Source organism: Henckelia pumila, chromosome 4 (genome assembly GCF_033568475.1).
Source record: "Henckelia pumila isolate YLH828 chromosome 4, ASM3356847v2, whole genome shotgun sequence".
Classification (NCBI taxonomy): domain Eukaryota; kingdom Viridiplantae; phylum Streptophyta; class Magnoliopsida; order Lamiales; family Gesneriaceae; genus Henckelia; species Henckelia pumila.
Window position 1 is genome coordinate 204,543,540 of NC_133123.1, and position 6,031 is coordinate 204,549,570.

The window sequence follows — 6,031 nt, forward strand, 5'->3', positions numbered from 1 at the left end:
TTAATCGTGGCTTGCAAATTTTCGAAAATCACTTTATGAATATATGCAAATTTTAAACTTGTTTTAATTAATTTCATGTATAATTAAGACACTCATATATATAATGGCAAGCATAATTTTCAAAAACCTATCCTTCATCTAGCAAGCAATTTTTCGAAAATTGCTTTCCCTTGTGCTTGAAGAATTCGGCCACCTTAATCAATAAGGTTGGAGTTGATTTCTTATTCTTGTTCAATCTCATCGTAAAACTTCTTTTTCTTCTCTAGTGCGACTTAGAAGATGAACAAGCAATCCAGTCATAGATCTGATTTGTAGATTGAATAAATGCATTTTTCAAGTTGATAGTAGGGAATTACAACAAGAGCTGTCTCCGCTAATCCTGGAAGAGTTGGGGCCAAGTGAAATATTCACTAAATGTATAATTTCTTAAACACCCTATGAATATTTAATTAAAACATACGAGTGCTCAAGTATATTTTGAACATCGAAATTAAAATTTTAAAATTTTCGCTACATTTTGGGCATGAGAACACAGTACTCCAACAATCGTATGAGCAATTGTGAAGAAAAATAAGACTAAAGTCTTATCTATATATTTTAGGGAAAATGTAAGTGCTTAGAGGTAAATTATCGGTAACCTTTTAATGATTTTCTAAGAATAAAATTTGATTTCACATCGTAATTAAATTCGTGGAAATCAGAAATTACAATTATAAAAACAAGTGAGGCGTGGTGAGATATTTCCTTGGATTCAAATTGAAAAGAAGAATTAACATGTTCATCGATCAACTTTAGAAGACGATCTCATGCTACGGTCGAGAAATTGTTATAAAATAAATTGAGATTTGAATACAAATCAAAATACAGGATCTTTCATATCAAATTAACCTATCAAATAATTAATGATAAAACTTAAATGTACCTGAATCCATAACAAAAAATATTTTACGGAGATACGAACATCGACATATTCCAGATCAATATGCAAATCTCTCAAAACAAATTTAGAATGATAGGATGTCAGTAATTCAGAGTTTTAATGTGAAATGAGGACGCCAACTCATATTTATAACCAAAAAAATTTTATAAACTTTCTTTGTTTTAATTTTAGCCTAGCTATCACAAATCAGTGTATAAAAAAACAGACATCTACACGAAATAATACACATATTTGATTTTGATGCTCTAAACTCCATAAAATATAACTTAAAAGAACGAGAAGGAACGCATATGAAGCTCTGAGAATCATCCAAGACGATTCCTCCCAACTCTATATAAGCCATTTAAAGAAGTTTATGTGCTAATCTACTAGAGTTCGATTTTGCGTGGCTTCATGACCATGAATCTTAATTATGGTCGAACAAATTTATTAGGATTACTCAAATTCGAGTTTGATACGTTCAATGATTAGTCATTGTATAAAGTTTTATGATAGCATGAAATCGTCTCCTAAATTTGCTCGATGCACATGTTAATTCTTCCTTTTGTACCGTGAATTGGATACACTTCTTCTAACTCACTCGTAAATTAAGAAAGTGTCCAATCCCAATATGATTATTACTTATAACTACCCTTATTATTTGATTTAGAACTTTGATTAAGTGATGGTTTTTTACACTCAATTAAGGTCTTTCATGAACTCATTAAGGTTTAAGGAAGAATTAGTTAGAAATAGATATATGAGATCACGCTACATGTAATTTTCATGTTACACATCCATATGTGATTCTTCTCGTTCTTTTAAGTTATATTTTATGGAGTTTAGAGCATCAAAATCAAATATGTGTATTATTTCATGTAGATGTCTGTTTTCTTATACACTGATTTGTGATAGCTAGGCTAAAAATAAAACAAAGAAAGTTTATAAAAAATTTTGGTTATAAATATGAGTTGGCGTCCTCATTTCACAATAAAACTCTGAATTATTGACATCCTATCATTCTAAATTTGTTTTGAGAGATTTTCATATTGATCTGGAATATGTCGATGTTTGTATCTCCGCAAAATATTTTTTGTTATGGATTCAGGTACACTTAAGTTTTTTTGTTAATTATTTGATAGGTTAATTTGATATTAAAGATCCAGTATTTTGATTTGTATTCAAATCTCAATTTATTTTATAACATTTCTCGATCGTAGCATGAGATCGTCTTCTAAAGTTAATCGATGCCCATGTTAATTCTTCTTTTCTACGTTAATCCAAGGAAATATCTCACCACGCCTCACTTGTTTTTCTAACTGTAATTTCTGATTTCCACGAATTTAATTACGATGTGAAATCAAATTTTATTCTTAGAAAATCATTAAAAGGATTACCGATAATTTACCTCTAACCATTTACATTTTCCCTAAAATATCTAGATACTACTTTAGTCTTATTTTTCTTCACAATTGCTCATACGATTGTTGGAGTACTGTGTTCTCATTCCCAAGATGAAGCGAAAGTTTTAAAATATTAATTTCGATGTTCAAAATATACTTGAACACTCGTATGTTTTAATTAAATATTCATAGGGTGTTTATATAGGAGGCTTTGCATGAATTTCGATGGTTTTGGAAAATGAATGATGCAAACATGTTAAAAATAGAGATGTTAGCTCCTTTTTCGGGTTCATGCTGAAATATAATATATACATAAAATCTTGGAATAAAATATAAGATCTGGTTCAAAATCTTGGAATAAAAGTTTTACGTACCAAATCACTAATGAAGGTTTAGAAACCTGCACAATTTAATTTGATGAAGAGAACATATATACAAAACCATAGGTAATATATAATAACTTTAAAATCTAATCTATATAATAAAAACCCACAAAATATACCATTTTATTTTTTAAAAGATGAAGTAACATCAAATATACGGAACAAGTCATTGAAAACCTATAATATAATATTAATTAAATGTTGTATAATCCAAAAAAATTATATTTTATTATGAATACATCAAAAAATTAATATAACAAAAAGAATTTGTCTTAATATTAAGGAAGAGTCTGGAAGAGAACTAAATTCCAACCATAATTCCTCGTCCACTAATGAAAGGTATGAAGTGAAGATCTCTCCATGTCTCTACAGGTCAATTGTTTCCAACTAATCAACCACAACTCGATGTAGTGGAAACATAAAAGTAATAAAGATTAGCCTGTTGATTTACAAAGTAGCCAAAAAATCAGAAATATTAGAAAAAAAACATAATAAACAAGATGATTTTTTATTCGAACTGAACTATTTTATCAATCAAAATCACGTTCTGTACCGTTGAATTCACCTATTGGGTTATATAGAATAATATAACACTAACGCCTAAGAATGAAGACTTTTCAGCATTTTATTCGAGGAGTTTTCTAGAATATATATAGATGCATTTGAATGAAAAACCATATAAGCATATATGCATCAAATTCAAATCTGGAAAATAAATCTTGGATCAGTAGCACTTCAAGTTTTGATTTATAAGTGGATATGAGCCCTTTGATTGTGGTTAATATATACATTTTTTTATCATCCTAAGCTATATATTACAAGTTTAAGTTTAAAAAAGAATACAATAGAACCAGATATTAAGATGAAATAAAATCACTTAAGATGAGAATTAATGTCCTGAAAAAATACGTACAAAACGTGGTTGCATTCGTCTAAAAATCACCAAAGGCTTGGTGAAAAAAGACTCGAACTTGAGCAGATGCAGAACTTAAAGATGTTTAATTTGGGTTTAGGATAAATTGGAACACATATTTTTTATTCAGAAGGCAAATGATGATCAATGGACTTGGTTTTAAAGGAATCAATTCTGTAAATGATAACAAGTTTTTGGGCTTGTTGAATTGGACTCAAGTAGAAGATTTGATATTTTAGATTTTTTGTTTTGTCAAAAACAAGTCAGAGGGAAAAATCATTAGCTTGTATTTCTGTTGGTTTGAATTTTTATCAATTTAATTTGTTCCATAAAATTTAAGGTAATTATGAAATGAGAACTTAAGAGATTAAGGCGGTGTTTGGGAGAGCTTTTAGGAAGCACTTCTCAGCTTTTCATTAACAAATTTTTGAAATTTTGTAAAATTTTGTTAACGAAAAGTTGAGAAGTGCTTCCTAGAAGCTCTCCCAAACACTACCTAATTATGGAAGATTATGATGAATATGTTTGTGTTTTTTTTTTTTTGTACTAGTAAGTGTAACACGTGTTGCACGTGATATACAATATGATAAAATAGAGTTTATAAATAATTAAGGGACATAAAATATGTATATAAATTTATTCATGAAACCAAAAGATTTTGTTCCATTGAGAATTATGAGGACAAGATAAAGATACAAACAAAAAATACATATTATAAATTAGAATATCAACCATAGACATCGAAAGCAAACAAAAACCTATATTAACATAAAGTAAAAATTATTATATATAACATAATATTGAAAATAAAAAAAAATTCAAAACCAAGATATCAACGTTTCACTGTTCAACAAATTCCCCATTCTTGAACTTCCGAATATGTAGATGCCATCATCAATTTTGGCCATTTGAAAAAAAAATAATTGATATAGTAATGGATTGTAACAGCCGATGTAATGCTTTATTTGGTGACATTGACTATGAGCATCACAACTATGTATAATAATATCACGTGATAATGTATGTTAGTTTTATTTTCTTCAACCCAAACTATGATGGATCAACAGATAGTGTTGATTCAAAACAACATCCATATAAATTTGTAACCTAATGTCTTCAACAGAATAATATTGTTTAATCCAACACAACTTTTCTTATGGATTTTTTTTTACAATATATTCTTTAATGTTTCCACATTCAACTCATCAGCTTCAACATTAGTTGTACATGCATTCTATTACACATGAAATGCATTGTCACTGTACCCAGTAATAGAGTTACAATGAGTTGGATATTGATCCTTATACAATACGTGGCAAACTCAAAAGGTATAAACTCTACGAATTGAGAATGCAAATTCTCTATCAAACATAACACTGAAAGATGTAAATGAAAAAAATATACTATTGCATAATCGCATATTGCGATGAAATAAAATTGCCATTGAAGATTTACAATCTGTAAACAGAGCCATCAAATTTGATTGAATTGGTCAATCTAATTTACCAGAATCACAACAAAATGAGATATATTCAAATTTGAGTTTCTTTGCACCATGAAAACGATAAAAATAGAGAAGGGATATGAAATGTGTATAGTCAAAGTTGCATTCAACAATTAAAACAGATATGAAAACCGCAAATTAATAACTACAATATTATATATATGTTTGTATTTTTAAATAATAGAGCAATTTTATAGAAATAGAAAACAACAAGAAACGGTAAAAAAAATTCTTATGATAATGTAATAACTCACAATATGGGAATGAAAGATACACTAAACCAATGAGTCCCACACCCTTGACCCAAAGATATCGAGGAAAGATCAGTTTAGTCTCAAATATTTGGTCCACTTTGGTTTTGGCATCAAATATTTCAACAATCCCAATTTAGTTCTAAACATTTACAAACTCTAATCCAGTTGGTCCTTTGTTAGGATCATGAGCGTGTGTTGAGTGAGGAGGGGAGTGAATTTTCTGTTGGATAACGCGGCGATCAGATCAATCAGGATTGATACCCGGTGCAGCGGAAGTTTAAAAATTTTATATGGAACGATTCCATAGTGGGTATCAAAACCTTACGATTAAATTGTGTGTGTAAAAATTAAATAACAATTATAAATTTTTACCTTCAATCTCGAATCGAGATTTTGGACACCAACAGATTGCTCTGCTCTTGTTGTATATCCCTAGAACTGATGGACGAACTGTTCTTCAATCAGGTCCACGAACGGATATTTAATCCCTCTGATAGATTGCACTAGAAAATCTATCAGAAGTTTCTACGAAGAGATTAACGAATTTGATCCGTTAAACCAGACTGTAATTCAAAATTCACAGACAGGATTTTACCGAGCAGAGGGGAAAAGGGGGCGGCCACTTCAGAGGAAAAATACTAGGGTTTTTCGAAAA